The sequence below is a fragment of the Myotis davidii genome, unplaced genomic scaffold (assembly GCF_000327345.1).
Source record: "Myotis davidii unplaced genomic scaffold, ASM32734v1 scaffold679, whole genome shotgun sequence".
In the NCBI taxonomy this organism is placed as follows: domain Eukaryota; kingdom Metazoa; phylum Chordata; class Mammalia; order Chiroptera; family Vespertilionidae; genus Myotis; species Myotis davidii.
In genome coordinates, this window is record NW_006290023.1 from 1,044,718 (window position 1) to 1,054,938 (window position 10,221).

The window sequence follows — 10,221 nt, forward strand, 5'->3', positions numbered from 1 at the left end:
CCATTGTGTCACAATCTAACTATTTTGAGAAATCTATAAAATCTGAACCACATATTGGCATTCATTCTATATAATCAGCACAGGTCTATGTTTAGAAAATAGGTCAGAAATAAAAAATTAGGCTGTAAATGCTTTTAGTGCTAGATCATAACTCAACTCACTTTTATATCATTAGGAACAAAGCAGAATATTAATATATGAATATGTACCTTAAAACTCTTTTATTCTTTTATATATATATATAAAATTCATATTGGTGAGATTTAAAGGCAATAGGTAGTCAAAAGAAAAGTCTAGACCAGCACTAACAGGCAGATTTATAAACAATGGTATTACATATGCTACTTATTGTGAATTATAGCCTTTACCAGAAATAAATTGGTCAAAATAGGTTTCTTCTGCCACTGGCTAAATCATGAGTTCATATTGTTCCTAATAAGAATGTCAACTGTCTTTCTGAAAATTTTAGGTATGATAGGAATAATAATTTCTATAGTTCACTATAACATTAAGTGTAAAGATTAGAGGGGGAAAGCAAACCTGTTCTAGACTCATTTTTGTTTAAACCTTGGATCTTAATGTTGTTACTCAACAAGAGAATTACACATTCATATTCAAATATGAATAATTCCATTTAAAATGCAGAATTTTTTATAAGAAAATTCCTAGTATATTCTATTAGAAGCACAAAATAATTTAAATGGAAACTTGTATCTTCCAACCAAGTTGAAAAATTTCAAAGTTAATACATGACTACTAGAAAAATAAATCCAGTTCTTTAGATGGGGGATATTTGTCTTTATAGAGTGAAATGTAAAAAGTACTTTGAGCCCTGGCTCAGTGGTTAGAGTGTCACCCTGCGGGTTCCATTCCTGGTCAAGGGCAAGCATCTGGGTTGCAGGTTGGATCCCCAGCCCAGGTCTGGGCGTGTGCAGGGGCAACCAATCCATATGTCTCTCTCACATTATTGTTTCTTCTTTTCTGTTTCTCTTCTTCTCTTCCTGTTTCTCTCTCCCTCCCTCCCTTGCTACTTCTACTCTCTCTAAAAATCAATGGGAAAAAAAATATCCTGGTGTGAGGATTAACACATAAAATAAAATTAAAAGTGCTTTGAACTCTATGCCTAAGTATCAAATGCATCTACAATAAATACTCAGTAGTCATTTGATCTTATTCCCTCATTCCACCAGTCTTTTAGCTCTTGGATCCCAGGGTGTTGTTTTCTTGTGAAAGCAGATACAGACATTTAAGTAGGTTGTGATTAATTTGGTTTACATAATTGGTTAGTCTATCTCAGCTACCCTAAGTGCTTCTCAAACGTTGGGGCCGCTTAGTAACTTAAAAATTCCTAGTCTAGTGTCTGGCCATGCAATAGGTGTCTCTGAATATATGATCAGTTTAGTTCTCAGAAAGAAAAGCTTCCATGTGGAAGGACCATGAAAAGGCATTTTAGTCTAATACATCATTTTATATTATATTTATAAATATAATGAAAGCCAGAAAAGTTAAGTAAAATTATTTGTGTATTATTACAGAACTAATACGGCCTAAATATCATCTGACTCCATGTGCATCTTAGGGAAGAGGAAGCATGAAGATATTAGGTCAACCACCTGACTAACAACTCAGGCAAATTAATTCTGGTAATAGGTAAAGTGACATGATGTCAAAACTGGATAATACTCATATCCAACAACAACAAAAACATAGCCTGAGCTTCTACAGAATTCTGCATCATAATGGGTTTACCTCAATTAAACCACACACATAACAAGTGCTGTGCCATATTTTTATCTACTGTTCATCAAAGCATAGTAATAAAAAAGTATCAAAATCATATGCACAGAAGCAAAAAACAATAAAGAAAAATAATTCAGGCACAACAGCTTATATAAGCATGTCAAAATAAATGAAAAATATATTAAGTACAAAATGAAACCTAAGTAAAGTTAAGAGTGATAAAGCCACAAGGCAAAACCACAAAGTTGGTGATGAGTTGTTGCTCTAAAGGAGAAAGTTTTGGAGCTTTAAAGAGGAAAACCAGAAAATGCCTTATATATCTCTCTCCAGGCAATCCTGTCTGACCTTAAACTAGTGCTAATAATGCAGCTGGTTTCCATTATCTATTATTAATTATCATTAAGTCCATTTTTAATGTTTAAGACATAGTCTAATAAATCTTTAAAAAGCTATCAAGATAGCAAAATTCAAAGTCCTATTGATTTCCAGTTAAATGTTTATCTTTATGTCTTCCTGAAAGCTGGACAGAGTAATAGTAAAAAGAATAAACAAAATAAACCTTAATACAGAGAATAAAAATGAATGACAGCAAACTATGTCAATAAAAATTTGAAAGTTGAAAGCACAAGGAAAAACATCTGAAGCTTCTAGAGGAAAAACGTAAAGCAAAATTGGCCATGTTCAAAGAACAAGGAATCAGAATGGCATCAGACCAGAAGATAACAAAATGCTGGAGGGAAAAATTACTAATCTAGAATTTTATACCCAGATGATTTATTAATTAAATGTGAGGATCAAGATTCTCAGACATGCATGGTTTCAAAAATATTGATCTCAGATTCATAAAACTATCGATCCAACATGGGATGGAGGCAAAGTTCATTCAAATCCAGGATAGCAATTACCCTCAGGACATCTGCATAGCAACATGGTTGGAGTGTAACCAGTCTAGATGATAACACTGAAGAATAACAAGTGGACTATCACCAAGAAAACAGGAAACATGATCAAGCTACCTGATAAGTCTGTACATACAGAAAAGCAATTATACTACTGTCAGAGAGTCTGAAGATGAATCAGCAATAAGTACATAGAAAAATAACCAATTCTCCCTCTCAGTCTAAGGAGCAATTATCAAATAATAAAAAGGTTTTGTATGAGAAAGGTAGTATAAAGTCATTCTATACTACTCAGATGTGAATAATGTTTATGTCAATTATAAAAACAAAGAATATAAATTTAACCAGAAATTACTATAACTATACCAGGAAAATTATGTGCAATATGTAAAAGTATATAGAAAAAGCTAAATATTCACTTTTTTTATTATTAGGAAGCCAGTAGGCAATACATATTGCAAAAAATAAAAAATAGAAAAAAACCCACAAACAATGAAACAGCAGTATATGCAAGTATTTAGAGAAGCTCTCCAAATGTGGTCCAGGAACCCCCTTTCACAGGACCCACCTGTTAGAACTATTCTTATAATAAAACTAAGACAATGTTTTCTTCATTATTCTCAGACTAGTGTACAGTGGAGTTTTACAAAAGCTAAGTGGATGATAGTACAACAGGCTGGCTGCAGAAGCTGATATGTGAATCCTGAACTGTACCTCTCTTCTGCGTGAGGGGACTGGAGCAAAAAGGAAAAAAACATTCTTTTGATTCTTCCCCCAACCATTTAAAAATGTAAAAATCATTCTTAGCTCATGTGCCATATAAAAATTGGTAGCAGCAGACTATATTTGGGCCCATGGACCATAATTTACCAGCACGGCTCTTCACTACAAAAGAAACTAAAACAGATGTCCATGTCAGGCCTCTAGTGTCTTTTTGACTAAAATGCTTGTATGAATTAGTTAATATTTAACAATAATATTTCAAATAAAAACCCTGATTCTAGTGCTTAAAAATTAGAGGGCTGAGCAACACTGAATCCATATTGAAAATGAGCAATGTTCTAACTTATTTAATATGCAAAATGCCCAGCTTCGCTAATTCATTTTCTTGGGCCCAGGAGGCATGGAGTTTGCCCTTTTTGCTTAATATGACTAGCATTACACTAGCTGAAACTGATGGGCCTGGGAAAATTTTTTCTAGCATTAAAATGAAAGCAAGAAAAAAATGATTTTTTTCCTACAAAATCTGATGGAATAGTATATACAGCAGAACAGAAATACTAGAAAAAAGTTGGCTAACAAAATATTATGAAATGCAGATCTTAAATCAACTAGCTCTTAAAATCATTTTTTCCAGCATAAAGATGGGTCTTCTTTTGGATGTCACATTTTTGGCTCTTATATTAAACTAAAGGCCCAGAGCACGAAATACATGGAAGGAGGGGTGGAGGGGTCCCCTCAGCCTGGCCTGCACCCTCTCCAATCCAGGACCCCTTGGGGGATGTCTGACTGCTGGTTTAGGCCCAATCCCTGTGGGGCCTAAACCGCCAGTCGGACATCCCTCTTGAAATCTGGAACCACTGGCTCCTAACCACTCACCTGCCTGCCTGTCTGATCACCCCTAACCACCGCTGCCTCCCTGCCTGATCGCCCCTCACTGCCCTCCCCTGCTGGCCTGATTGCCCCTAACCGCCCTCCCCTGCTAGCCTGATCGCCCCTAACTGCTTCCCTGCTGGCCTGAATGCCCCTAACCGCCTCTGCCTCGGCCCCGCCACCATGGTTTTGTCTGGAAAAAGGACCGGACAACCAGAAGATGTCCAGTCAACCCAGCCTAATTAGCATATTACCTTTTTATTAGTATAGATAATTTTAAACATTATAATCATATTTAAAGAAAAAAATAAATTCAAGATTTAACCTATTTTTAACTCATTCTGCAAAACATAGACTTAAGTTTCTTAAAATGATTTTGGCATTAAAAGTTAAACATTCAAAAATACAAAAATCCATCAAAACTATGCCAAAAAGGCTTATGCAAATATTCAAAACCTCAAAGTATTAAATATATAACACCATACTTAGTATTAATTTCCCAAACAAGTTTCAAAGATATTTAACTTCAAAATGTTAGTGTTTTAACTTCAACATTAATTTTTCTTGATATATTTTCATTAGCTCTAAGTCATAAAATTACTGCTGGAAACTTATCAGCATTAAAGTAAAAAAAGAAATAAATGAAAAATTAGAAATCCCTCTATCATAAAGAGTAATTTCCTCATTTCTGTAACTCAAGACTGAAATTCTTCTGCTTAAGAATATTCTTGATTTCCTCCCAAATGGTAGAATATAGAAATGCTCCCTAAAAGTTATTTTTACCTCTACTCAATTTAAGAGCACAAAAAGTCTTCAATTGTTTAAAATAATTTTATTCATGCAATTGTTAGAAAGTACAATTTTATTGTAGTTTTCCTAAAAGCAGTTAAGAATATGTATCATAAATACTGATTAAAGAGGATAATCACAATTACATTTTTTCAATGATTTTTCTTAGGGTCATATCTCTAATATAATTTCCAATTTTCAACTTTCAGCAGTCTACCCTGTGATTCTCATTATTAAGCTTTGTACAAAGAACAAAACAGAGCCAAGAAAATAATTCTTCACACATAATATAAGCTTCTTGAAAATATAGCTGCAATATTACTATTTTCTAAAACATATAAACAACAACCTCATTCAGAAATTCAAAATTGTCAAATCCTTTATTTAACAGACAGCAGTTGTGGCCTGAAGAATATCTTCGAGGGCAAAGTCCTTAACTTCTTCAGTCTGAGCACTAATAAAAAGTGCCAAGAAGTTTAGGAGAATAAATTCATCAATGTATCGGAGGAGAAATTTTTCCTGGATCATCCTCTACTGATAACAAAGATAGACAAAGCAGTCCAAGTACCATTAGTTATAATGTGAATTCAGAAAATATTTCCTGTTGAAAAAACAGCATGCCTTTCAAATAGACACCTCAGTTATTTAAGTTACGATTTGATAGCACCAAAAGAAAATGTCCCACAATTACTACTTATAACATTTTCAATGTACATTAAAAGCAAGTCAAACTTCAGCAATACATAAATAAAACCTCTTAAGTTAAATTCTAGATCAACTTAAAAAGGCTTATTAACTGTGTGTTCCAAGAGATATTTCTGTTCAAAAATACTTCTACACTTAAACCTCTTTCTTACATGAGAGTTGAATTCCACAATGTCTTAAAAGTGTATGATTTTGCCAAGAATAGTATACCTGCTTGTCTAGTCAGGAGAAAATATGTTTAAGATGACATTGGGAATACCCCAAGCAGATAACTTGTCCTCCAACTGTATAATATGCAACGTGGTCCACGCTCTGCAGCAGCAGTATCCGATGGGGCATGTGTACACAGGAGGTCTTGCCAAGTGTCTTGGCATGTACGGAGCAAATAATTTATCTCCCAGTACTAAACCTTCACTTCACATATCAATACCCTCATGGAGAACCAAATGTAATGCCTGCAAAGCTTTTACAGACTGATGTTTACAAACACTAGGTAATGATATGCACTTGTCAAGGAGAACCAAGCTCCCAATCCCCTCTGTGAAGATCAACACATTTCAGTAAACGTCATCACATATTTTGTTCCTTCTTTCCTCTGGCCCCAACCACCAAAAAAAAAATCAGAAAAACAGAGACCACCACCAAAAAAGCTAAATTATAAAACCCTCTAGCCCGGTTTAATGCAAATAGGAAATGCCGGTGTCAAGAATAAGGGCCCAAATAGCCATTTTCTGATGGGTAACTTAGACCTTATTGGGTTAGTATTTCACTTTTTCTCAAGCTTCCATCCTGCCCCATCTTCTCGCCCTCACAAACACTTTAATTTGATAAACATCTCCCATTTGCCCTAGGCAGTTTGGCCCAGTGGATAAAGCATAGGCCTCTGGACCAAAGGTCCTGGGTTCAATTCTGGTCAAGGGCACATACCCAGATTACAGGCTCCTCCCCAGCCTGAGCCCTGTTTGGGGCTTGTGCAGGAGGCAACCAATTGATGTGTTTCTCACATCGATCTTTATTTCTCTTTCTTCCATTCTCCCTAAAAAATCAATGGAAAAATATCCTCTGGTGAGGATTAAAAAAAAAATCTCCCTTTTAAGAATGTCTACAACTCCAATGTACGAGAAGAGGTAATATGATTTATCAGCAAAATGCATGCCGTATGGAATATCTTTGAAGCAAACCTTAGCCTTTACCAGGTTGGACACTGAGAAAGGTGTTTCATAATTATGCATTACAACAAAATGAGTTGTTGACAACTATTGTTCACAGCCGGAGTGGGGATGTCCGGGCCCATTGAGACATATAAGGCCTGTGAAATCATTTGGTCTGGCCTTGCCAAGGCACTAGGGGCGAGCTAATTAAATGTTTGCCCAAATATAGCAGGCTAGTTTTTAAGCTGATAATTTTGTATGGACCATCAATGATTTTATAAATATCCAAATTGCCCTTGGCAGAAAAAATGTCCCCCACCCGTTCTACACTGACATAACCCAAAATGAATATTTGATTTATTACATAATACCTCTCTCTATTCATCTCCTTTCTCTTTGACCTATTGCTACTTAATATGAGGAAGGAACATAACATGCAAAATACAGGAAGGATAACAGTCTGGTTAGGGTGAGGAGGTAGTTATTTTCCACAATGAAAACAATTTAATTTCTGCCAAATATAATTATATAGTCCTAGCCTCTGCATAGAATTTTAAAACTGGAAGAGTCCTTACAAACCATTTGGTCCTACCATGTTATCTTACTAAAATCTTAAACCCAAGTCCAAACAGTTAAGTAACGACTTAACTGAGATATCTGACTCAGTACATCAAGTATCTTCTTTGACATTTGCACATCTATAACAAACGATTTTGCAAAGTTCAAAGTTACAGACACAAACATAATTTTTGCCTGTAACATAAAACATGCATTAATTTCAAATTCACCTGGTATACAAAACATAGGTAGTACTTTTAGCTGTTTTTACACATCTAAGAGTTTTGTGCTAATTGGGACAGGTGGAGGAAGGTGAAAATAGTTAAGGGGAAATGTAGGAAAAGAATAAAAAATAGCACAGCTTGTTGAGATAAAGAAAATCAACAGATATGGCTATTGGAATTAACAGTTACTGAAAAGACAAGATTGAAAAATGGGGCAATAAAACTGCTTCCAGTGGGTTCTCAACCTAAAGTGAGAAAAGAGCTAAAGAAACAGCAAAAGATAAGAGCAGTGTAAAAGTACTGGAATGCGTATTACAGAAGCCAGCTGACCAGAGTGATGGAATTCTTGAAGCATAAGGTAGTAGAATCCGTATTTTCAAATCAGAGTCCCGATGATATGAGAGCAAGTGCCTCTTAAGAGTACATTTTGAGCCTCAGCCGGTGTTGCTCAGTGGATAGAGCATCGGCCTGGAGATCGAAGGGTCCCGGGTTCGATTCCGGTCAAGGGCACATGCCCGGGTTGCGGGCTCGATCCCCAGTAGGAGACGTGCAGGAGGCAGCTGATCCATGAATTCTCTCTACTCATGGATGTTTCTCTCTCTCTCTCTCCCTCCCCCTTCCTCTGAAATCAATAAAAATATTTAATAAAAAAAAAAGAGTACATTTTGAGAAACGCTGTTTTTTAGGATACTGTGTTCTAGGAGGGTTAAAGGTATTACCAATTCGTGTTCAGGAGTTCTGGTCCATAACTAGCTTTACTTGATCCTCTCAACAAAAGGAAAGCCCCCAGAAGGGTGACTCTGTGCAGAATCCAGGCAGTCAAACTAGGTGGTTACTGTATAGTCACCCCAAGGAGCCAGAGAACATTATGTAATCACTGCCCAAGCTCTAAGATGAAGAGGTCTTTCACAAATGTGTGTTATAAAATACGCTTTCCATTTATCATTAAGTGACGAGCTGATTGAAAGGATTCTATTTTTCATGTACAGCAGTATTTTATCACTTGCTGAAGAAATCTTTGAGCTTATAGCCAGAAAAAGAATTAGTCATTTTTATCTGTCCATTCATCCATAACTGCTGTGTGGTCACAAAGGAAGACTCTAGCCCTCACAGCTTAGTTCCAGTATTTTTTCTTTGGATATGGGGATCTGAGGAAATAGAAATGGAAAACAAAGCACAGAGCTATGAATGGTTACTTTTTTATAGCTGCTATAACCAAAAAAATGTGAATATGGTGAAATAGTTAGAAATCCTGAGGATCTAAAAACAGGGTCATCATTTCAGAAATGCAGCAAATGTCAAAAGTTGGATTTAAAGCTGCCCAGCAAATTAGTTCTGATTTCTGTGCAGCTTCAAATCTTCTTCACTTCGGGGAACAGAGCAAAACTGTGTGAAGTGACATCATCTGATGCTCCCCTCCCCCCCCTTTTAATGGGAGGAATCATACTTGTTTATACCATTTAAAAAGACATATAATAGAATTAAAACCTATCTATATATATATATATGTATTTGAGACTGCTGTGACTGGGCATTTGATTATCAATCTATTTCAGGTACACTGAATGTTACTTAAATATAGAGCTAAGATAATTTGCTACTGGCATCATGGTCTGTGCATTCCAAACATTTTCTTGTAAGACCAAGCCTGTTTGCAACGGATTCAGAAAAACAATACAATATCCAAACTTAATCCTTCGGGAATAAGTTCACTGTTCCTATTCCAAGGCAAGGCAGACATTTAAAATCAACCCTGACCTTTGTGTTTTTAACTAGAACATTTCCAAAAATAAGTACAGGCTAACATTCCTACATCCGGATTAACATTAAATTCTCAAACATTTTTATAGTATATTAGTGGCCTATTTTTCAGTAACAATTTTCGGTAGGGTATATAAAAAATAATGCGTATGACGCATGCCAGCACACAAACTGAGTTTTTTTAGAAGTTAAAACTTAGTTTAACCTAGTGATAGTAAGTCTTGAAAAATGCTAAAGAAGATGAGCACAATTATGATTCACTCCTGGTTTTACTTAGAACTAAAAGAGGGGTTTTGTAAAATTAAAGGAACATTTTATAAGGGACGTAGGACAAGTTTGCTACATTTAGTTTCACTTAGCCTAAAGGGTCCTATAAAAGCCAACTGTCGGTTTTACACTCACATCTACATAGTAATTACTGATCTTTAGCTGCAATATTTTAGTTATAAAACCTGCAGCCAGAAGCTGCCCTGCGCACCTTCACCTGGCCGTCCCCCCCCGCGCCCGCCCCCCTCGCTCCCTCTCCCGACCCCATCCTGGAGTTCACCTGCCAACAGCGAAGGGCCGTGGGGAAAGGAGGTAAAGAAGAAAATGCTTTTAAAATGACGAGGCTTACAGTGGGCGGACTTAGTCCAAGTGCTGTTCAGCTTCCAAGCGAAAGTAGGAAGCAGCAGGGCTTTGGGCTGGCTGTGATGTCAGCCATTTTAGGCACATCACTCACACTGGGAGGAAGTGCCAAACTCCGGAGTTGTTTGTGAGGCTTTGCTGGTCGCCGCTGGCCTCCGGGTCGCAGGAACCCGG

At 36.3% G+C, this 10,221-nt stretch overlaps 1 protein-coding gene across 2 annotated transcripts in view; it reads right to left on the reverse strand.

Moving 5' to 3' along the window:
* The window catches only part of ITM2B (integral membrane protein 2B), a 28,214-nt gene extending 18,007 nt beyond the window's left edge, over positions 1-10,207 (reverse strand). The window contains exon 1 of one of the 2 annotated variants that reach the window (XM_015563263.1): positions 10,037-10,207. The gene's annotated coding sequence lies outside the window, so the exon portion shown is untranslated. The remainder of the gene's footprint in view (positions 1-10,036) is intronic. The other variant, XM_006762736.2, reaches the window with a different exon arrangement.
* Between the last annotated feature and the right edge of the window lie 14 nt (positions 10,208-10,221).